General features: G+C 36.6%; 1 protein-coding gene across 1 annotated transcript in view; it reads right to left on the bottom strand.

Annotated features, from left to right (window-relative positions):
* Nucleotides 1–25,488, bottom strand: part of LOC120542482 (slit homolog 1 protein-like) — a 349,841-nt gene that overhangs the window by 171,366 nt on the left and 152,987 nt on the right. The window lies entirely within an intron of this gene.

Below are 25,488 nucleotides of genomic sequence, written 5' to 3' on the forward strand. Positions count from 1 at the left end.
TAAAAATGTGATGTGAAGAGCAGTCTGCAGGCATAAAGTGTAACCTTTGCTGTGTTTGTTTTGTTGCTTTACTTTTTGAACTTTCATATATACAGTATTTCTTTCTTTCTTTTTCTAGTTCTTTTCTCTTTTCATTTTTGCTTTCCTAGTTTTATGAAATCATTTGTTATGTATCATATGTTATGTAGCTTGATTGTATGTAAGGGTAATTTCTTCAAATAAAATAAAACAATTAATAAAAAGAAAGTTTGTAAAATTGAGGCAGAATACTAATGTAGTATGTAATAATTTAGTTATCAGCAATAGAGCTGATTTAGAGAAAGAGTTCTGTGACTTAAAGTAGGTGACATGTCAAGTGCAAATGGAGGTGCAGGCAGAGCAGTGGTAGTAGGAGCGAGAAAGACACAAAAGTTGTTCACCATTCTGATTTCTAAAGAAGTGTCTCTAGCATTAAAGGGAAGCCATTTATGAAACCTATGTGAGTAATATGCTTTGTGGAAATGAGACAAGGTGGTGATGGTAGAACATGAAGCAAACCTGGAAAGAAATGAAAATGAAAATTATCATGTAGATGTGGGGAGTGAGGGGGAGATGAGCCTTGAGTTAAAAAAAAGATGATTGCCTGAGGAAACACAGGCTAAGATGGTTTCGACATGTAGAGTGAAAAGTACAGGAAGAATGGGTGAAGATTGAGATGAATGGGATGAGGCCAAAGAAACACCGAAAAAGATGTGGCTGGAGGGGGTGTCCAATGGTATGAAAAGTACAGGTCTTATAGGCAACCCCAAAAATGGCTTTTAAATCTACTCAACACAAAACATATCCTAGTCTCCCCTTTGCAACACTTGAAAACAATTATTTTATTTTACAATTCATGCATTCTTTGCTTAGGCCTTACATGTCTTTGTTTAAGCCTAATGTTACATTTTGTAACTTATCTTGAAACATCAGTAGTTTATGCTTCTTGCTTTTGTAGAGTAAAATGTTGAAAGGCTTGTGAAAGAAGGACTGATGGCATCAAAATGTACTTTTTTGTGCACAGTTTCTGTTTGGTTGAATCCTAAAAGTCTTCTTTTGTCCATATATGCGGTTTCTGAGATTAGATTTATGTTGGAGATCTCTCAGATGCTGCAAATTACATTGCAGTCTAGGTACTATATTTCAAAATTAATGCTTGTTTGCCATTCCTTAGAATTATAAGGTCACAGAGGACATTTAGGCATACTTATCATAATCATAAACTTTGTTTTCACATTTTAAGAAACAAATCCAAATCTTCTTAAAGAACTTGCTCATTATTTGAATTAATACTTGAAATTCCAATGACATTATTGTGTTTTTAGATTTGCTCACTGTCAGAAAAATCATCATTAAATTAACTTATACAGTAGTTGTATATGATAATGTAATAAAATGTGTAAATGGATTTCAATGGTCTTATTTTCCAGACGTATGCTGCTTTTAAACAAAACATGCCTCTTTTATTCGCATAGTCATAAACTGTGAATATTAGTGTGTTTCAATATTGTTAATATACAGTATAGAACTTTAATGATATTCTCTGTTTGTTTAGCAGAACAAGTGTTTTCTTATATGGAAAAAAATGATTTGCTAAGCATATGTGATCCCTGCTGAAATGTTACTGACACAATACAATATTAGAATCTTTTAAACTGCACATTTGCAAACATGTACAAACAGAAATCCTGTTTATAGGGTTCCAGAGGTGGCACCTCATTTCAACGCTGCATGGCAGCTGTCTGTTTAAAGATTTTCAAATAATATTTAGTAAGATGAGTAAAAAGAAAAGTTCAGCTCTGTGAGGAATAGGGAATAATAGTTTAATAGTATCTGTAAAAATGAGCCCGAAAGAATGTTCTTCTTTCTCTCAGAATGAATACAAAAACCTACCCACAATGCGGTTAGAAAATGATGCTCAGGGGTTTAAACAATTAGAAGTACCAAGGAAGAACTCAGCATTGAATTGGTGAATCAAAAAGAATTTACTAGAATACACTTAAAAACCTTCACTTTTCTGCATTTTTCTTTGCATCTTAATGAAATACTGTTTTAAGTAATTCAATGTAAAAGTCTTGTTAAATAATTATAGTCAAGTTTATTGTCATATGTGCATAGTACAATTAAATTCGTAGATGAGACAAAAACGGGATACCAAAAAAGTATTATTAGCCTAGAAATTATATATATTGACAATTGCCTTGTACTGTTTGAAGAAGGGAAGAATAAGAAAAGGCGGCTGTATGGGATGGCTGTGGTCTTTAATTATACTAATTGATTTTCTGAAACAGAAAGTGATGTATTTGTCCTGGAGAAAAGGCCTCTGGGTGCCAATAATTTTCTGTGGCCCCTTTGCAGTGCTTTATAATCTTGCTAACAACTAACAATGCTACACTGTTAACCATTTGTGTTTGCATATGCAGAATATACATTACTTTTCGTAGTAGTATTCACCTATTTCATTGTAAGTATGCTCTTGAATAAGCACAGTCACAGGGTATGTAAAATAAGTTGTTAAGGTAAAATAACAATGAGATGAAAAATCTCATCCCAGCTCTTCTCTTAGAATAGAAGTACTGAGACAAAATAAGAGTGAAGTCTCCCGGGAGAAAATGATCAGATCAGAGACTCAATTTTTAAGATAAGCATAGATTCTGGGTAGGATAGGTTAACACACTGGAAATGTATTGTAGGGAATCAGGGGATGTTAGACGGCAGTACACCTTGTTAGGTATGTTCCCCCAACGTATAACATGCTGAGGAATCAGAGCAGAAGAGACACTCACATCCTGGTCGAAATGGGCAATATCCCCAGAACACTAGAGGGTGGACAAACCACAAAAAAACAGGTGTGACTAACTATCCATTGGATAGAAACAGAGGCCATGGAGGGTTGGCAGTGCCTGGCAAGGAGCACAGGGCAGCACAGCTATTTATAGCTGGGATACTTAGGCCACGTTGCTCCAGTAAGATCATGATGTATCATGAGTGCTGGGATGAGTTTGATCCCTGTTTTTCATAGCCAAATAGAAGTGACCCAAGAAGTGATTCAAACAGGTGAATAGTTGTAATCTGGTGAATGGATTTAAAATACTCATCTCAGAGTCCCATTTCAGTCAGTTGGAGATTCTGTTGTGAAACCTTACTGTGGGAGAAAGATGGTACATGGTGATTTTGTACTTAGTAGGTGGGCAAATGGAAAATTAACCACAACTAGTAGACAAGGGCAACTACTCATTTAGGATAAGGAAACAGTTTATTTTGACTTTGTTCTTTCCTGTAATACTTTAGGTCCAGCTTTTGTTTAAAAGATATACCACACATTAGCTTAGTTTTTTTATTGTACTGTATCATACAATTGTTTCTGTAGTTACTTGACAGAGTTCTCGGTCTCCGTTGATTAGTGCCAACTTCTTCAAACATTGGTATGCCTTCTAAAGAGATTTTTTTAATATTATTTTTAAGTTTGACTCTTGTTCAGATGTTAACACAAGGGTCATTGAAGAAAATTTTTGAGCCCAGAAAGAACATGTGAGCAAAGTCTGCATCCCCTGTCTGTTTTAATTAGTGCCAGCTTTTGTTCAGTCAGTGAAGAATGAGCTCATTGCTTCCCAATGAAATATGTTTAATCCTCTGGTCTCTCCAGGGACCTCTTGAGGGAATAAGACCATTAAGACTCCAATCTCTGCAAAGTAGTAAGGCCTTAAAATTTTAAAATTAGGTATCAACAAATGAAAGAAAGAAATGTAATATAATTAAAAAATGTTGCTAGTATGGTTGCCTGATAGTTATAAAAATCTCAAAGTATTGCTTAAAAGGAATATGATCATTTAATACTCCAAAAATGTAAGGAATAACTGAATTGTGCAGTACTTTATGTTAACATATTAACTATACTGTATATTAATTATTTACTTTATTTGTTATAAATTGGGGTTTTGAAGTTTGAGCTTCTATTTATGTTCATGTAGCAATTCATTTTCAATGTTATAGTGGTAATTATTATATAATGCACTTGGCTCATAAGATAAGTGCTGTTTATTAACCCCTTATGCACTGAGGATTTTTTTTTTGCATTATTGCACCTAAATTACATACCCAAAAATAGACAGCTATTACTTTCTGTAATAAGGGAGCTGCAAATGGATGAAGAGTACTGAGTACAACACTTCGATTTTTAAAAGAAAGTATTTATACGATTAAAAACCTTTGTTCGTGCTAATATCAACTAAATAAAAAAACAAAAAAAGAATTTGGTACTTCAGGGATTTCTTTCCAAAAAACTGGATTTTACAGTACATAACCAAGACATTTTAAGATGCACAACCTTGGGATCAATTTTCTTTTGTGACCCAATCTGCCAGCTTTCACTGTGCCAAGTTTACATACCATATCATTGAAAGGTTATACCGTTTAGCACATGATGTCCCCATTTTTGGAAACAATGTGTCCCTTTTCAGAAACATTAAGACTCTGGTACTTAAACTAACTCTGACAACAAGTACTGCAGTTGCAGTTATACATACATATAAACACAAACACTTTATATCACTCTGACGAAAAAAGGAAACAACTATGTATATAATTAAGTACTCATCCAAAGTACTCATCCATACTTTTACTTTCAAAATTATTTTTCATGCCCATCCTTGAAAGAATTACTGTTTACCACAAGACATTGATACCTTACATTCTGTACAATAGATAGGGGTTTTTGTGCTATCATTCACACATCTTCTCCTGTCTTCTGTTGCAGATGCCCCACAAAAGTTTATTCATTTACTTTTTGTTGTTGTTCCAATTTTACTTGCATTTCACATATGGAATAAACTAAGTACACATATATTTTCATACCATCTTCTTCTAGGGCTAGGCCTTTACTGATGGCTCTGGGCAGGAAACAAGTTTCCCTTCAAGCTCACTGAAAGCCCAGTCACTGATCAATTTTATTTCCCTTTTCTGACTGTGTTATTTTCTCCCTCTCTTTGGGGGTGTGGGGGTGGGGACTAGATATGGTGGCACTGTATGATTACAAATGGTAAAAAAAATACTGCACAGCGCCATCACTTTGATGGTGGGGATCCTACCATGAACAAGTCACTAGCTGAAGCAGTTTTTGTCCCTCATATGTTTGTGACATAGTGTAACAAGCAGCATGATTAAGTGACATTCAGACTGCGGTAGGGGGGATTCCTCATGTGAAACTTCGGGAGGCACAAGTAAAGCATAACAATTGCTCATCGGTATGCAAAAAATGCTGCCAGTGTACTCTAAGTTGAAACTGAAAGAGCACTGCTCAGAAAACTAACACCGGAAGAACATCCAGCACGCAGCCTCCAGCCATGGAAATTGAACCAATGACACTTGAACTGTAAAACTGTACACAGCGACGCTTCAAAGTCAAACTAAGAAATACTTACAAATGAAGCATAGACTTGAGTCCTTCATCAAACACGTTGTTCTCAGTAAAGTCAAAACTTTGTTCAGAATCTCACTCAAGCTTTGTGCATAACAATGTGTAACAATAAGTAAAGATGAGCTGTGCATACTCAATATATTTGCTGCCACATACACACAGCTGTGACAAATGCAGTACAAATGACCAATCATAAACAACTATACATCATTAGAGTGCTCTGAAGTTCAGCTATCCAATGGTAATAAGCCTTTCACCATAGGGGTAGAGAGGAAGTTGGAAAAGCATTGAAGATAAATAGGAAGAAGACAGACTATTTGAGGTTTATTGATGATCCAGATTCAGACAAAGCCTGCAGGGAAAACTATTGAAAAGAATGGATATGTTTAAATATCTATGACCAGCAGTATCCCAAGATGGAGAATTAGATCTAGAAATAAATGCAGTGTGGAATGGAACAATTGGAAGAAGGTATCAGGAGTATTGTGTAATTGAAGAATTAAGGCGACGGTTAAAGGTAAGGTTTTTAAAATGGTGTAAGACCAGCAATGATGCATGGAGCTGAGACTTGGGCAGTAATGGGAGCACAGGAGAAGAAGCTGAATATAGCAGAAATGTTTTGATGGGTCTGTGAAGTTTAAAAAGGACAGAATAAGAATTGAGATAGTCAGAGGTTAAGAACAAAAGTGGGACAGATATTTAGGAAAGTAGGCTGAAGCAGTGCAGACACGTGATGAGGAGAGACAATGAATATACGGGCAAAAGAGAGATGGAAATGTGGATGGAGAAGGTTGATCAGGCACATTATTCCCCCAAAGAAGTGGGAAAAAGTGAAGAGGAAGAGGAAGAAGAAGAAGAAGTAACTCACAGTAAGTTGATATATAGAAAAAATAAATAATTTAAGGGCACAATGTCCCTGGAGCTTCATGATGCTCTTGAATATGTAGAATTGTTTAACGTTCACAAGCACTTGTATGCATTGCATTTATTGATTTAAACACAATTAACTTTCTCAAATGTTTTGAAAACATTACGTCAAATAGTCTTTGTGTTACTGCTTACATGATTTAATTTCCAGTTTCCTCTTGGAAATACTGAAGAGAAAACTGAAATGACAAATTACTGTTTTCTCAAGTTCACATGGGAGTAAGTTTATGTAGAACTTATCTTTACAGAAAATAAGGACAGAAAAAAGAACAGTAATTATCAATCAGTTAAGCAACAGTGATCATAACATTCATGAATTTCAAATTGTGTTTAAAAAACACAAATGCACTTCAAAGCAAAGGTCTATAACTTGGAAAAAGATGACTTTATGGGGAAGATGGAAACAACTTGAATTGAAATGCAAACATCACATAATGCCTTTCATTTCAGACAAGCCTAAAAAAAATCAAAAACCAAAAGGACAAAACTAATGGCTTAAATGGATGAATAAAGACATTATTAAATAAGTAAGACTTAAAAGATCACTGTATAGGAAAATTATAAAACAGCTAAAAAATATAGACTTAGACGAATATAATAAATTATATCAAGAAGTAAAAAAAATTATTGAAAGTTTAAAAGAGAAGAATACAATTTGTATTTGAAACCAAAACAAACCTGAAAACATTTTTTTTCAATACTACTCGACTAAAATAAAGTAAAACAGAATTTATGAAGCCATAAATATGCACAAGAAAAAAATCATTTAAAACAATAAGTAAACAGAAACCTAAGCAAGTACTATATATACAGTATGTTACAGAAGTATTTCATTAGATAGATAGATAGATAGATAGATAGATAGATACTTTATTAATCCCAAGGGGAAATTCACATTGACATATTTCTAGAAAAAAAATATATTGAATAATTCAGGCAAAAGGAAAAGGAGATTAGTGTTTATAGATTTTAAAATAGTCAATTAACAAGGGTTCTCAACGTATAATCCAAGGGATGTATGCAGCCCACCTCACTTGAACTTGTGGCCTGGACAAGCTCGTGGATGTTATTGACACACAGTCACAACTCATTTTCATCAGTCACTCTCTTTCACATTTATGTTTAATGGATGCTTAACACTGCATTATATGTAAAAATGTGTTATCCCCTCATAATTTTGCCAAATTCATTTATTAGAACATTTACAGTGCCTCATGAATGATTCCTGCCATGCCATGACCAAGAAAATGCAAACAGCCAGACAATGAGCAGCTGCAGCATGCAAAAAGAGGAAGGAAGAGTTATGGCAATTAAGAGGTAGTGAGTTGTAAGTCTGAGAGTTGGGAAAAATGAAAGAGGAAGTGTACTGCATGCATAATAAATGTTAGGGAAAAGGAGACACACAACCTGACTACAACAATAATACCTGCATTTCACATTCTATTCCAGTTAGAATGGTCAAGTTCACTGATGACACCACTATTGACAGACATGACACAAATTTGTCTTTATATAGCAACAATGTTTTCATAAATGATCTTACACTAAATATAAATAATGTTTAAGAGCAGGCGGTGAACATTAAATAAGGCAAACAAACCCACACAGAGTAAATATATGGTTGAGCTGCCCTGATGGACACATGGTTTTATTCTTTGTTTTTTCACTTTGTCCATTGTATTTGCTCTTTTGGTTTCCCCTAACTTGTGCCTATCTGTAGTATAATCAACAAAACCTTTATTTTGTTACTTTGGTATATGGGCACTGCAATGGACTAGTGCCCTGTCTAGGTAGGTAAGTTTGATAAGCTGGTAAGATTACTTGTGAGTATGAAGGATTCCCAGGTCTTATACTAAAGTATGCAGGATAAAATGTATCACTGAAGACACCTATGACAAAACAATGCTGGAGATTTCAGTAATGGTAGGATGTGTCTCGAGTGTTATTCAAGGACTAGTTGAAGGAAGAAAATGTTGCCACGGAACAGCAAATCACATGAAGAGTGATGGTGGACAAGATAGCAGACACTACAGCTGAATCAATCATTTGTATTATTCAGAGTTGAAGCAACAAGCCAAACAATGGAAGCATGGTGATTTTGGCCCAACCCAGTGTTGACAAGATCTCATCATTTGTGCAATTTTGTATAATGCTAAGGGTGTCGTACATTCAATAATTCGCTAGTTTGTTTGGTGTATGTGCCAGTCATTCAGAAGAAACATGGAAAGCAAAGCTGTTAACAACAACAATTTATTTTTTGTACAGCGCAAAATCAAACATGAGATGTCTCAGTGAGCTTTAACAGGTCCTATTTTCAACGGCACCCTAGCCTTGACCCCCAATAAAAAAAATGGAAACTTCCTATTGTGGGAACACTCACCCTCGGTCTGTGTAATGGGTGCTACAGATGTCATACCCAGCCTGTTCTCTAGACCTTGACCAGTATGACTACCATCTGTTCTGTCAAGCAAAACAAATCATTATTTTAATTGAAACAGAAACCCTTTTTGAATGTTATAGCAAACTTGTTAATGTTCATGGGAGTTATTTTGAAAAACAAAACCTGTTTGGTTTTACTTGAGCTTCTCTTAACAGGGCAAAATTAGACCTTTCTGATCATCCATTGTGTGTGTGTCTATGTAAAAATCTTACAATCCTCAAGAAAAATATTTTTAATCTAGTGATTTGGACTTATAAAAACAAAATACAAATAAAAATTGATACAATATAAAGTAACAAAAATGTCTTCTGTTTTCCAACAACTTATTGATATTATCTTATTGATGACCAGAATAACACAGGTTTGTTTCCTAAACCTCTCCTTGAAGCACCATGTTAAATTTCATTTATTTGTTAAATTCGACTAATATCGCACTTGATTCAAATTAATAAGGTAAGTATTAACAGATCTGGATGTACTAGTGATGCAGTTTAACAAATAAAGTGTTTACTTTGATATCAAAAGGCTAAGGTCAATGAGCAATAGCACACCAAACTGGGGTTTCAGGGTAGAGTGTTTAAAGTGTCATTTGAAAAAATTGGACATTCTGATGGCATAAACTACAGTGGAAGACAAAAAAAGCTGTCTGAATCTAAGAATTAAAATATCACTTCCTTAAGGGACATAAGAAAAGTCACTTAAGTTCTTGCTCAGGATCTAACACCAAAGTACAAAGTACAGAAAAATAATAGGATGCAGTACATAAAACCACATGAAGCATAGAGTGCCAAATTGTGGAAGAAAGTCACTTTTTATTGATTCAATGTTTATGTGTTGTGGTCTTTGGCCGGCTTGTCATTCCGGCCAATACCCCCAGGCTGCCAGATGGAACCCTCCCTGCAGTATGGAGGTACCCCGAAGACCAGCAGGGAGTCATGGACTATGTAGTTTTTATACACGACCCTGCTAGATGCCACAGGGGCCACAAGAGGGAGCTGCAGGGAGGACCGAAAAATCATTTGTGTCCTATAACCCAGAAGTGCATCACAGGAAGAGCGACAACAGGAGTGACGTGCTTCCGGGGTGAAAAGAAGGACTTGTACCTGACCCGGAAGTGACAGAGAATCATATGGACTGGGGATTGGGAACACTTCCGGGTCAGGGTATATAAAAGGACTGTGGGAGCTCCCAGACGGTGAGCTGAGCTAGTAAGGAATTGTCATTTTACTGGATTTGGGTGTATGTGTTTATTTTTTTTTTTCTTAGATGCCACCTGGCAACTATAAAACAGGACCATTACAGATTAAACACAAAGCTGTGACTACCCCTTAACTTCAAACAACCTAGCTACAGTCTTTGATATTTTTCTTAAAATATCTGTTTGCCCTAAATGGAGTTTAGGTAGCCAGCTGGATTATCTCTGTTAGCTAGCACAACCATGCCTTTTAACCATTTGGAGTTCCATATAAAGGCAAAATGTCATATTGCGTAGTAAATGAAATTGATTTCTGAACATTTTGTGGCCACAAAGAATGCCAGTTGTCTGGAAACCGACTTTATTTGTGAAATCTGCTCCCTGCTCATTTGAGTAAAAAAAACAGGTTTAGAAAAATTGCATTAATAAAACTTTTTGTTACAATGTAAAAAAAGAAAAAAAATAATTTCATGGTGAACTATATAGATCTAAGTATCTTCTCTTTTATCTCTATGTCAGGACATATCTAGTGAATCTTTAATATTCATTATTGTTTTTTTTTAGTCTTTAACTCTTCACTTCAGATTAATGCTATCAAAAACCATATTAAATCATAATTTTAATTATCCAGAAAGCAAGAACAGAAATGTTAGGCAAATATGTTTTGCCTCCAAAGACTTGATGTTAGTCACATTCAACATTTTTTAATGTGACATATGGGTATTCATAGTTCTACACAGCTCTACAGTTCTGTGTTTGAATCAAGTACTGGGCACCATATGTGTGGAGTCTACACATTCATCATATGTCTGTGTGGGTTTTTGTCTGAGCATACTCAGGCTTCCTCCAACACCAAAAAGACATGTGTTAGGTATCTGTCCCCGTATAAGTGAATATGGGTATGTGCGTGTATGTCAAGTGTTGGTAAACGCTCTCTTCAAGATCCTGTACTAGATAACAGAGCAATAAAGTGTTTGGTGGAGATAAAGTAATTGAATGCTGTACTTGTTGATGATGTCTGGTTGACCAATACACAACAATATTTTAATATACTGAGCAATGACATGTGCCATAATTATATCCCCAATCACAAAAATATGTCCAGATGAACAATCTGCATTTTGCTGTCACTAACATTAGGTAGTGCATTGTTCATATAAAGAAAAAATTAAACAGAAATAAAAAAAGGACAAGCCCAAAAGAAGTGGGTTAAGCAGGACAGTTTTTAACACCATACTCTTTGTCCTGTCATGTTGGCTTCTGGTTTGTGTCAGAGAACAGAATAAACAAAAATGATTACCTGATTTCCCTTGGGATTATGTTAGGCCAATAAGAGGTAAGGGGAGAATGCTACTAACATTATCCCTTTTGAATCAGAAGCTTAAATATGCTTTAATCCATTTAGCATGCTTTAAAGAGATTGGCTGTGGTTTACAGTATAAGGATGCTTCCCTAGGCTGTGTTGATTTGAGTGGATTACGATCTGACACAGTAGGAGACAAACTGTGACAGAGACTACTGTTGAATTTATACATCCTTTATACATACCTTTTTTAATTTTAAAGCACTGGAAACTTGCTTTTCAGTGTGTAAATCTGAATTGTGTACGCTCAACCATGTAGACTTGTATGTTTTATGTTGTTGTTGGCCTTCTCACTTACTTTTACTTTAAATTGCAGCATTTTATGAAGTCATAAGTCTTTCACATTTTTGTGCAATGTTTTAGTGGTTATTATAAATGATGCTATATTAAAAATCTACCTTCTATCTATATCATGAGTGTTTGAACTGGTGCTTCATTTTTTTTTTAATCCTTGTGTAAGATAATGTAACTTAGCGAGTAAAGCATTTGAGTTTAAGATGTTTTAGGCTTAGTCTGGCATTAGGTTTGTAAAATGATTTTAATCAAGTAGCTTAAAAAAAAAACATTAAAAAATATTATTATTATAGTAGCATACTTGCAATCACCCTCTGAATGCATTCACTATACAAAAGCACTCAATAGATGTATTGTTCTATAACATTACTCAAAATATAATAAATGTCTATATAATAATATGATAAATGGTCTACAATTATAACAGGTAAAAAGAACAAGGATTCTGTTTATTTATAATTGTTCTCAAAAATATTTTTTCTTCCTCTACTGAAATGTTAATACTGTCAGGATCTTTAGAGCTATGGCTTTGGGAATTAGCAATGAATTGGATTAATATTAAGACTACTGAAATCATAATTTTATGGCGAAGTCTTGAACTTAAAATTCTGTCCTGGGAAATACAGCATCTGTGTGGAAATTTGCACAATCTCTCCATATCTCTGCATACTCAAGTCCCAAATAAGTGCATGTCAGATTAATTATGACACTAAATTCACCTAGTATTGAGCAGTTTAGGAATGTACATGTGGTGATTTGTTGTGTGGTGGGTGCAGCAAATACTACCAATGTCAACCTCAAACAGTTAAATCTGTGACTAACTAGCTAGTAAATGTGTGAATCTGGAACTAACCACATTAGTCAGATTACACATTACACTTTATATAGTGGCGCTGTAATTTGTTATTCCTTCCATTGAACTTACTATTCCATATGATTTTAAAATGATTTGTCATATATTAGTCTAATTCTGGGATAAGCAAGTGTTGGACAAGAGCAATCTCATCTCGAGAGTAACCATCATTTAATTATCTGAAAGTTGTAAGCTATCACTAAAGCACTGAAAAAAACAAAAAATAAATGATCGTTTGCTACCTCTATCCGTTAACAATTGAACCAAGATTCACATTTTTTAATAAGATTCAAATTTTCAACCTCAGACTAATTAATCATGTTGCATCTTTAAAGTAGTAACCTCTTGCAGGGCTTATGATAAAATGCGACCCTTTTCATGACATTGTGATGTTCAAATCAAATGTAATGCAATGGCACTGACAAGTTACATCAACCTAGGGATGAGTCACAAACAGTATAAGCTGGCCATTCAGCATACAAACAGGCAGCTGCAGAGCCAGCTGCAGGTCTGCCTATAAAAATGAATTCAAACTTAAGTGTGGCTAAAGAAAGTGGTCCTTTTAAAAATAGCAACCAGCCTAAAAGATAAAATGAGTATGCATCCATTTGGCAAGCACTGGTAAGCAGCACACAGCTCTACAGTATCTTAATCTAAATATGTCACATTTATGTTGAACAACAGTTTTAAATGTGACATGAATGCATATAGCACTCTGTATGATGACCAAGAGGGTTTGTGATGTCTCATTGCAGCCTTTTACATAAACTTTATATTTTCGCTATATTTTTGCTTGTGTTTTCGAGCATGTCTTACTAGTTGCTAGTTATTATTTATGTTAGGATTAGATGTGATCTGACATCTGGCTTGTCACTGAAAATGAGAAGACTCTGGCTGCAGTAGGTACCTCAGTGGATCCTCTAGCTATGGGAGCCTGTGACGTCACTATGCTTAGTTAAGCAAAATTAAGTACAATAAGAGCCATATGCCATATATGAAAAATTGGGTTGTTCTGCAGTTTTAAGGGCTGGAATCAACACATGTTGTAAGGTTTCCCTGCCCAGGAGGCTACTATTGCTCTGCAGTCAGTGGTGGTGACAATACTGTACCTTTAACAATTGGGTCGGCAGCTCTGCTGCAATATAGTAATTGTGCCAGTTACAAAAACATGAAACAGCCTGAAAGATCAGCAGATTAGAGGCCCACTACCTTTTCTTTTTCCCAAAACAACAAGCCCTGACTGACTAGTGGCACTACGTATTACAGAGCATCTCTCTGGTGTTAAAAGCAGTAAACCAGGAAATCTTTATTTCTTCAGAAATAAAACAAAAGATTTATTTTTGGAAAAGAAAAAATAAAACCAAATACAAGTAAACATTTCCAAGCACAGAAATTAACTAACCTTTGCTTAGAAAGAATTCCAAAATACTACAAAACAACCACAGCCAAAAGATCTAGATGAAGGCCAAGTTGAAACTAAAGAGCAAAAGACTAAACCAAAATACTGAAAACAAGACTTTCTAAGACCAGCTGCTTACTGATTGAATCTGTACCTCAGACAAAGGAGCTTGTGCTGTTTACCAGCTTGTATCAGAAAGGCAAGTCCTAGCAACTGGATAAGATTGTATAGCAACCATTATGTGCCCATAGCACCTTTAAAAGTAGTGATGTTGCATAAATAAGTGGTGCTTTCAAACCGCAAAAATTTAATGAAGCTATGTTATCAATGCAGAAGAATGTCAATGCCTTTATACATATATCTATATTGTAAATGCTCACAGCAGTACAATAAGTCATTAGACACCACACCCTGAATAACACAGCTTATTGTATAAAGTCTTTGGCTCATTTTAATGTATGCTAGAATAAGATGCAACTGTAGATAAACAAAATATCTAATTTAAAGGCACAACATAAATGCATGGTATCTTTTAGAGTTTAATTGCTAAATGTCTGTTAATTCCTGTGATACTCTCATGTTTTACATGTAACGGAAAGGCGCTATATTGGTGCCTGACCCAACACAGATAAACGTGGGAGGCACACTGATAAAACAAATAAATATTTTATTTCAATTTCTTCTCTGTGGGCAACACCTTCCCCATCCCCAAAAGCACAACACAGTTCCACAAACAAAACACAACACTCTTCCTCTTCTTCCACCACTCCTCTTCATCAAGCTTTGTCTCCCTCCTCCCGACTCTGGCTCCTCGAGTAGTGGCTGCAGGCTCCTTTTATAGCAACCCCAGAAGTGCTCCAGGTGACCTACTTCAGGCTGCACTTCCGGATGTGGCTGCAGTCCAGCCCACATGGGCTCATTAAGCCATGCAGCTCCCCCAGGGCGGTGACCATTGAGCCCAGCAGGGATGAGGTCCAGTGTTCCACTATTGTGGCCCCAATGCAACCCAGGGGGGCTGCCACCAAGTGCTCCAGGGAGCGCAGGGTGAAGCTCATGGGTGTTCTCCCAGATTCAGTGTCAAAGGGGCGCCCCGGCTGGGTATGGGTTTTGTCAAACTAATGAAGTGCTAAATACAAATTCAGCTTCAGAACTTTAATTTTGTATGTGAATGACATTTAAAATTGACAATGCAATAAACGTATTTCCATAATAATTATTATACTAGCCAAAGTTGTTTCTATTAATTAATTAATGTTTTCTGAAGCTGCATGATCTAAGCAGCTTTAGTTTAGTTTTCACATATTTACACTAAAAAGTGAATGTTAGTAAAATGTATATTATTCCAAAATCTTCTATTGGTGTCTTCCAAAAGTCAGTTATTTCAATGCTAAGACAATTACAACCCTAAAAGTGGATAATGTTTAAGCAAACTGCAGGCTGTTGATACTTCACAGTGCCTAGATCCACAGAGTATTCTTGAAAAAGCTGGTGATTCTAAATGAGCCTGATGTGACAGACTATGTGTTGTGGAAGGTGACCCGGACACAGACAGACAGACATCGCTTTTTCACCCAACACACTTTTATTTACAATATCTACAGTCCTTATCTCAGTGCACTTCCCAGTGCCTTCTGCACCGTTCCCCCAAATGTCCAGGCCTCACAATGCCTCTCTCTCCTGGCCGGAGAGAGGGAGGCGGCCCCTTAGGTAGAAACCCGGATGGGCTCCAGCTGCTTCCTGGCACTCCCCCTTGGACACACCCCTGTGTGGCGGAAGTGCCGGCTGTGCACCCGGAAGCCGTCCGGGTGTCCCCAGTCGTCTTTCCCCCAGCACTTCCTGGTGTGGCGGAAGTGCTGGGCTCCAGGGTTCCTCAGGCACCGGGGCGCCGCCTGCCGGTGGCCACGGGTCCCTACAGGGCTGGGCTTCCAAGCTCTGTACCCGAGGCCCCCAACATAACCAGGACGGATGCCCCCTCGCGGTCTGGAGGAGGCACAAGCCCTCCTCTGGTCCTCCTGGGCGTCCCGGCCGGGCTCCAGCCCGACCGGGTCCCACACGGGATATTCTGGCATCGGGCGCCGCCTGGCGGTGGCCATGGGTCCCTGCAGGGCTGGGCTTCCAAGCCCTGTACCCGAGGCCCCCAACATAGCCAGGACGGACGCCCCCTCGCGATCTGGAGGAGGCACAAGCCCTCCTCTGGTCCTCCTGGGCGTCCTGGGCTGGAGCCCGGCCGGGGACCACAGTGTTTATATATTGATTCATACAGCACCTTGTAACAGGACAATAGGTGTCTACTTATGTTTTCAGTGAAGGTACACTTGGATGCCTTTGTTGCAAATACTCAAGGTATTCTCTGATGTCCCTGTTTCAAATGCCCAATAACAGCATATTTTCTGAATTACTTGTTTGGGGACAGTGATTACAGTTTTCTTTTAAAACCAGTCTTTAAAGCTGAAAGCAAATGACCTTCCTAAGGTCTGTATCCTAATGGTCATTGGCTGGCGACTAAACAGTTGTTATATGACTGACTAGAGTTGCATGGTATACCCATACTGCAAAAGTACTGAAAACTCCAAAATTTAAAACAGTACAGTATCAGCATTTCATGATTTTCAGTACCAGAAGTAAATGTCAGCTTTTAAGTTGGGACTTAACAAATACACATGCTTTGACACGATGAAGACCAGCTGCTGCCATATTGCTTTCACACACTTCTTGCTATCAAGAGGGAAATGGTTAACAGTGGAGTGTGATACACAAGGGAGGCTGGAGTAAGATGGACAGGATGGTAAGATGATAGTTGTAGCTATTTGTAATTTGCTTCAGAACAGTTTTGGTACTGGTATTGAGGCCTGAAATCTGGTATTAATACTGAAATCAAAATAGTAGTACGGATCCAACACTATGACAGACTAATGAAATTGCCTATGCCTTCAAGAGAATCACATTTTAAGATATACCATATGAAATTAAATAACCTGTCAATATTTAAAATATGATCACACTTAAAAATATGGGATCTTCCTTTAATGCTTTGTCTCCATAGTGAAAGTTAATCTCAAACCTTCAAAGACCATGACAGACCAATTTGTTATAAGACTACCTTTTTAAGCAATCGAATATGCCATTACAGTCACTACAGGCTATCTGGAAAAAAGTTCTAGTCACCCTAAAGAGGTGTCCCTACTGGCAAACAAGCTATATGAACTAATCTTTATCCTAACATTTTGTAAAAGTAGCTTATGCTTTACATTGTATTCATGAATACTCAGTACATTTAAAAAGAATGAAGAATGTATGTGGTACTGTGTTGATCTGCCATTGATTTTCTAGTATATACATTAGTTAATTTTAATGATGGTACAGTAGCATACAAACCAAGTATTGTAATGCTCAAATATTAAACCATCTCTTAATTTAAAAATGAAAAATATAACAGTGCATAAATTTAATAACACAACACAAACAGCATTGGGTTCTGTTTTTTGTCAATTTACCATTTCCACGGTTTAACTACAGGTGTGTTGAATTATGAAGCATTCACAAAGCTGTGACTTATTACGACTTTAACAAAGTGAAAAAAGCAGGCCTCATGATCTGAACTACTAAACTAAAGCAGAGATAATAAAATGAGAATTAAGCTTAGGAGAATCCTAGAGACAGCAAAGTAATTGCTTTTCATCAGTCTACCCATGTCTTAATTATTAATGAGAAATTACAAAAGCTGACACAGATGTTATTTGATTGCAGTTCTCAATTTATTAAAAATTATTGAAAAGTATCAATCAATGAACCAATTAATTTAATAACAGATCCCTGAGTAAAACTGTTGAATAGACAGTTTTTGCAATACTTAATTGAAGCTGTACCCTACCTGACAACAACAGCATTCAACACTGGGCACATACAATATTCTACTTTATGCAGGATAAAGACAGAAAATGCATGCAGTCCTCGTCAATGAAAGAATAATTTGAAGTGCATTTAAATCCTGACTAAAAATTGACAAAATTAGATATACTATAATTGCAAAAATTTATTTAATCATTGATTAAAATTGACCATAAAATAAGAATATTTAGAAAATGTTTAATCTCAGCTGTCAGGAGCTTATGTGTAGTGTATTCCCATTTCTTCCCACATCCAAAAATGTGCAAGTTAGGTTAACTGGTATCTATAAATTTATATCCTATTGAAAGTTTTCTCCTTCATAACGCCCTACCCTAACAGAAAAGGCTTCAGTTCCCTATAATAGACGATGTTAATCTATAATAGATGATGCTACTTTACAGAACAGATAGATGATTTCATAGATGAATGGATGGGAAATTTTGAATATTAGCCTCATTTATACAATGGCACATCAAAATCTTTATAAATTCAGTATTTTTCTTCTGTTAAAGAACTCGTAACCACAAAAGAGGTGAAAATGATTACCAACTAAATGTAAAATGGATTTGATTTCATTTTTTTTTTTTTTTTTAATTAATTTTATTACAATCCATACAAAGCAATCAAGATTTTACAAAAAGAAAAATTAGTTAAGAACAGATCGATCCCCACCCTGAGAGAGAGAGCAAGCCAAACGTTAAAATTTAAGGCTTGTAAAATACCTAAATTAAAAATTCTCTGTGCTTTATAACTTATTTTAAAATATTACTGATTAGATCCTGCCATGTTTTGAAAAAGTCTGTACAGATCCTCTAACTGAGTATTTGATTTTTCCAATTTCAAATAATATAACACATCAGTTTCCCACTGACTTAAAAGAGGAGAGTTTGGGTTCTTCCAGTTTATCAGAATAAGTCTGCGTGCCAACAGTGTAGTGAATGCAATCACAATTTGTTTGTCTTTCTCCACTTTAAGACCCTCTGGAAGAACCCCAAACACAGCTGTTAATGGGTTAGGAGGGATTGTGAGTCCAAGGCTGTCTGAGAGGTAATTAAAAATTTTTGTCCAGAATAATGTTAATTTGGTGCAGGCCCAGAACATGTGACCTAGTGAGGCTGGGGCTTGGTTGCAACGTTCGCAGGTTGGATCATGCCCTGGAAACATTTTGAGAGTTTTAGTCGAGACAGATGTGCTCGATATATAATTTTGAGTTGTATAATTGTATGCTTTGCGCATATGGAGCTTGAGTGAATTCTCTGCATTGCTACTTTCCACTCCTTTTCTGATATATTAATTGAGAGATCATTTTCCCAGTGTCCTCTTGGATCTTTGAAAGGAAGGGATTGTAAAAGGATTTTATATATTGTAGAGATGGAGTCTAACTCCTTGAAATTGAGCAATAATTTTTCCAGCATGGATGAGGGTGCAAGATGAGGAAAATCTGGAAGGTTCTGTTTAACAAAGTTCCTGATTTGAAGATAGTGAAAGAAATGTGTAGCTGGAATGTTAAATTTGGAATGTAATTGTTCATAGGATGCAAAGACGTTGTCTATATAAAGATCTCTAAGCAAGTTAATTCCAAATTTTTCCAGATATTAAAACTGCATATGTTTGTGAAGGTTGAAAGAGGTGGTTCTCTTGCAGGGTGCCACAGAAGAAGCTTCTCCGTCTTAAAATGCTTTCTACATTGGTTCCAGATTCTAAGTGAGTGGAGCACAATTGGGTTATTAGTGTATTGCCGATAACGTGTGTTTATTGGAGCACAGAGCAAGGAATACAAAGAAGTACTGCAGGATTTTACTTCTATTGCGGTCCATGCCTGTGTATGTTCTTCTATTTGTGTCCAGGTTCTTATCGACTGTATATTTGCTGCCCAGTAATAAAACTGGAAGTTAGGTAGAGCCATGCCACCTTCTGCCTTTTGTCTTTGTAGGGTCGCTTTTTGATGCGTGGATGTTTTGAATTCCAAATAAATGAGGTTATTGTTGAATCTAATTGCTTAAAGAATGATTTATTAATGTATATTGGTATGTTTTGAAATAAAAAGGAGCTTAGGAAGAATATTCATCTTAACAGTGTTAATTCTTCCAGCTAGTGTGAGATGAAGGGTTGACCATCTATGCAAGTCTTGTTTAATTTTTTCCATGCAGACGAAATTTTGTTGATAAAGAGCTTTATGTTTACTTGTGATGTTTACCCGAGGTATTTAAACTGTTCTGCAATGATAAAAGGAAGGGTGTCTAATCTAATATTATATGCTTGAGAATTCACGGAAAGAGTACACTTTTATTCAGATTAATTCTGAGACCAGAGATTTTTGAAATTCTGTGAGTGCTGCTAAGACTGCAGGCACAGAATTTTCTGGGTCCGATATATACAGTACCATGTCATCTGCATATAATGAGATTTTCTGTTCCAGTCCTTCTCTGCTAATCCCCTTTATCTGATCAGTATTTCGACAATGTATTGCCAGTGGTTCAATGGCAATTGCAAACAGCAGTGGTGACAAGGGCATCCTTGTCTTGTGCCACGCTCTAGTTTAAAGTAGTCTGAGCAAATGTTATTGATGCAAACTGAAGCTTCTGGGTTAGTATACAGTAATTTAATCCATGCACAAATGTTCGGGCCAAACCCAAACTTCTCCAAAATAGTAAAAGGTATTTCCATTCAATCATGTCGAATGCTTTTTCTGCATCCAATGATAATAATATTTCTGGGGTGTTTGATTTAGTTGGTGAGTATATTACATTAAACAGGCGTCAAGATTTGAAGATAAGTGTCGGCCCCTAATAAATCCAGTTTGGTCTTGTGATATTACGAGGGAGCACTTTCTCCATCCTTCTAGCTATGATTTTAGAGAGTATTTTAACGTCGTTATTCAGAAGTGAAATTGGTCTGTATGATGCACATTGTAATAAGTCCTTATTTTGTTTTGGAAAGACAGTGATTAGTGCTTGGCGAAAGGTTTGTGGAAGAGATTGGTTATCTCTGGCTTCTGTAAATGTTGCTAATAGGAGGGAGCTAGCTGAGCGGAGAATTTCTTGTAAAACTCTGCAGGGTAGCCATCAGGGCCTGCTGCTTTTCCACCTTGGAGTGACTTTATAGCATCTAGTAATTCTGATAATGACAGAGGTTTATCAAGTTCCTCCACACTAATAGCGTCAATTTGTGGTATCTGTAATGTATCCAGAAATGCATTAGATTGTATATTGTCTTCTTTAAACTCAGTAGTATATAGGGATTTATAGTAGTCTCTAAAAGTGTGCATTATATTTTTGTGTTCGATGATTTTATCTCCATTCGTGTTAGTAATTACCGAGATTGCTTGCACTTCTTGCTTGTGAATTTGTTGAGCTAAAAGCTTATTAGCTTTCTCCATGTTCATAATAATGATGTCTGGATTTGTAAATTAGTTGTTCAGTTTCTTTAGTTGTCAAGAGGTTTAATTCTGAATGTAGAGCCTGCCTCCTCTTATGTAGAGTCTCGCTTGGTAGTCTGGCATGTTCTTCATCTATTTTAGTAATTTCGCCTTTTATCTCTGCTACTTTCTTGGCTTCGGATTTATTTCTGTGGGAAAGATATGAGATAATCTGTCCTCTTAAGAAGGCCTTAAGAGTTTCCCAGAGTATTCCTGCAGAGATCTCAGGGGATGTATTTGTCTCTAGAAAGAATTTGATTTGTTTGGATATAAATTCAGTACAATTCTCGTCAGCTAATAGAAGCGGATTGAGGCGCCATCTGCGGGTGAGTGTATGGGGCTTAGTAATTTCAGCTCCAAGATCATAGGTGCATGGTCTGAAATAACAATAGCATCGTATTTACAAGATTTAATCTTAGGCAAGAAGTTATTATCTATAAAGAAGTAATCAATCCTTGAGTAGCAATGATGTACTGGTGAGTAGAAAGAATATGTTCTTGAATTTGGGTTTAAAAACCTCCAGGGATCTGATAAGTTGTGATCAGTTATAAACTTTGTAATTATCTTTGCGGTGTTAGTTGCCGTCCCCCCTGTGGAGGAAGTCTTATCTAAAAGTGGATTTAGAACACAATTAAAGTCCCCAGCCATTATAAGTTTATGAGTGTTCAGATTGGGAATGGATGCAAATAAATTTTGTATAAATTCCTTATCATCAACATTAGGTGCATAAACATTTATCAAAATCATTTTACAGTTAGATAAGTCTCCCATGACCATCACATATCTCCCTTCAGGATCCAATACTACATCTGATGCTACAAATGGTACTGTTCTATGTATGAGAATTCCCACCCTCTAGTTTTCTTTGTAAAACTAGAATGGAACATTTGGCCAGTCCAGTCTTTTGCAGCCGGAACTGATCCTTACTTAGTAAGTGGGTTTCCTGTAAAAATACTATTTTAGCATTTAGACCTGTTAGGTGAGAAAGTACTTTCTTTCTCTTTAATTCGTGATTCAGGCCTTTAACATTCCAGCTTACGAGTTAACTGTCCCATCATGGAGACACTGATTCTGAGTTTTTGATGTCATTTTATAGTCTTAACTGGAAGTGAAATAGTTTAGGTCTTAATTTCCTATTCCCCAAGAGTTGTTGCCATGCAGCTTATTATTACGTTGATAGTTATAATTATAAAGATTGAGATGATAGATTAGGTATAGATCAAGCCTGCTCTCTTTCTCTTCCCCCCTTAACCCCCACCCTCCCTTTTGCCTCCCCAGGTGAGGCTAAAACCCACTTCATGCAGTCCCAGTCCTCTGACATACCCAGAGACAGAGCACGCCCAAAGCAAATCAAGCCCCATGCAGTGGCGCTTTAGGGTTAAAAGATAGAGATATCTGTTACCAATATAGTCTTTAAAAGAGAAAAAAAAAAAAAAAAAATTTTGCACTTAAAATATATATATATATATATACATATATACATATATATATATATATATTATATAATATATATATATAATCTTCATCAATTTTAGTGCATTAAGATGATATCCCCAGATAATAAACCCAGGTGATGGTGTTAAAGATGTGTCCAAAACAAGCATAACAAGTCTTAATGCAGTAATAGCAATAACAAAAACCAAGGGTATGATATTGAACAGTCTCATTTAGGGTACACATGAAATAATTAGAAAAGAAAAAAGAAAAAAAAAAAAAAAAAAAAAATTAATCACAATAAAACATAAACAGATAGCCCCTAGTAATACTAAGTAATAATGAGAATATATGCTGATAAAAACCGTATTTTAAAACAAATAGATCAGACAGTAGATTATTAATCCTAGCTTTATCATTTACGCCATGACTCACAATTATGTATCAGAATAGTCCGGGATCAGCTTTCTTAATTCTTTTCTGCTGCTCTTCCTTGCTAGCGAAAACATAGAAATGACCCTGCCATTCCACTTTCAGTTTTGCGGATACAGGAGGTTGTATTTGACATTGGCTTGCCGTAACGCTGTTTAATATTATAGAAGGCGCGTTTAGTAGCTGTTGCTGGAGAGAAGTCAGGGAAGATACGAATGTGTTTATTTTCATATATAATATCTTCCTTTTTTCTGAGGAGTTCCATCACCTCTAACTTAAATGATAATCGTTCAAAACGAACTATAAAAGATCTTGGTCGGGGTCTGACGGTGTTTGATCAGACGCTGTAAGCCGCTGCTATCTCAGATTCTGCTTTAAAGTCCCCCGATTATTTTGGAAAAAAGTTCAGCTGCGAATTTCACAGGGTTTAAACTTTCTCGATTCTCAGGCAGACCTTCAATTCTGACATTATACCTTCTACTCCCATCTTCCAAAGCAGCCAGTCTGTCTCCAAGTCTTTTGCATTCGGAGCTGACATTAACTGCTTTTTCCTCGGCACTGGCAGCTGCCTTTTCGCCATTTCAATCCGATACGTGAATGTCTCCTTGAGATCCTCCAATTGATCTGTAAGCGTGCTCAGTCTAACCGAGTTTTCCTGAATGCGCTCTTCAATTTTACCCAGCACCTGTCGCTCAAGTTGCACCTACAGCCTTTCCATCTCCTGTTTCAAATCCTGTTTCAGTCTCTCAAGTGCCTTTGCCGTTGCTTTCTCATTAGCCTTCTCGCTTTTCTTTATATCTTGCGTGAGCTCAGCGAGCAGTACCTTCAGTTCAGATAGTTCAATTGTGCTTTTTTGTACCGAAGATGAAGTAGCAGGCTCTGCTGAAGCCGGTGTCCCTGCTGATCCTGGCTTGCGTAGTTGCGTAATTGAAGCCGCGGACTTCAAGGCCCTTTCCAGCTTCAGGTGATCTTCTCCGATCGGCGAGCTATCCAGATCTGCACTCACGATTGTACCCTCGCTCCCCTTTTCGCTCTCAGCCGGCGACGATGTAGCGGACCGTGGTCCCGAGGAGTCTGTACTTTCGCCCATCTGATCCAGGTCTGTCTCAGAGAGGCCGTATCTCGAGCTAGGGCTTGCTGATCGTAGCTTGGATGTAGCTTTAGTCTTCGATTCTTTCGGCCCTCCCTTCTTGTTGGCCATGTTTATATGTGCTTACATATACTGTAGCAGTCCCTCTCAGGTTGAATAAATACAAGATATCTCAGGATAATAAGCAAATAATATGAAAAATAACACCGCTGCTAGCAGAGCTCCACTTCAGACATCCATCTCTCGCATTAGACGAGACCAAAACTCCAATGGATTTGATTTCAAAACAGTGGTTTTTGGTTTTACAATTTATTTCAAAGTACTTGTGATTTGAAATGTTCTAAATGTCTAAAAGTTCAAGTTCTTTTCATTAGTCAAAGAATAGAACCTAGCCTTCTACATAATCTTAAGCCTAAGGAGTTATAAAATGTAAGCATACTTAAAAAACATTTTCAGGTGAATAGAATTATATTAATGTATGTAGTATACTGTATGTGAAAATATTTCAAACAAGAATCTATAAAATCATTTCTGTTGAACTTGGTCTGCCCAACTTAAAATCAATGTGTAAAATATATACCGTGCATCCTAATTAACAGAGTTGATTGGCTTTTACAGTGATTCAAATCATTCTGTTTTCCAAACTATCGAAAACTCCACATTTACAACACTGAATTAGAAAAAGTTGGAATGGTATGAAAAAAAAAACTCAAAACAGTGGTTCTTAAATTTACTTTGACTTTAATTTCATTGCAGATAATATGAACCCAACATAGTTCATGTTTTGTTGGGTCAACTTCATTTCCTTTGTTAATATTGTAACAACCCGGCAGCAAGCGCTGGCGGAGTGACGCCTCATGGGTAATTTATGTAAATAGTTTGTGGGGAATTTATGGGTAATTTATAAAAAGCTTATTGTATGTCGAAATTTACGTATTGTCATTTGTGTTGTAAATAATGGTGTGTTTGTATTTAATTGGTTGGGTGGGTTTGGGTCATCGCCGTCCGGCGGTTATTTATTTTGTAAAAGTACCAATTTATTGAAATGTGTCTTCGTGCTTGACCTTGGCAATGGCCGAGCAATAATGTTGAGCTTTTGTTTCTGACTATCTTCTGTAATAAAAGATACAACAGGACAGAGCTGTTTATTTGCTAAGATGTTATCTAAGCAAACTACCGAGACACTCGAGTCGTGCGGTGTATGGGGCACGAGTGTTCTCTTTCTTAAAGAGCTGGGTGCAGTTGCGTGCATAACGCTGCCAATCCGCTAGCCGACCGCTTCAGAGAGGTGCACGGCAGAGTTCGGCTCGAAATCTTTAAA

Source organism: Polypterus senegalus, chromosome 1 (assembly GCF_016835505.1).
Source record: "Polypterus senegalus isolate Bchr_013 chromosome 1, ASM1683550v1, whole genome shotgun sequence".
NCBI classification, from domain to species: Eukaryota; Metazoa; Chordata; class Cladistia; order Polypteriformes; family Polypteridae; genus Polypterus; species Polypterus senegalus.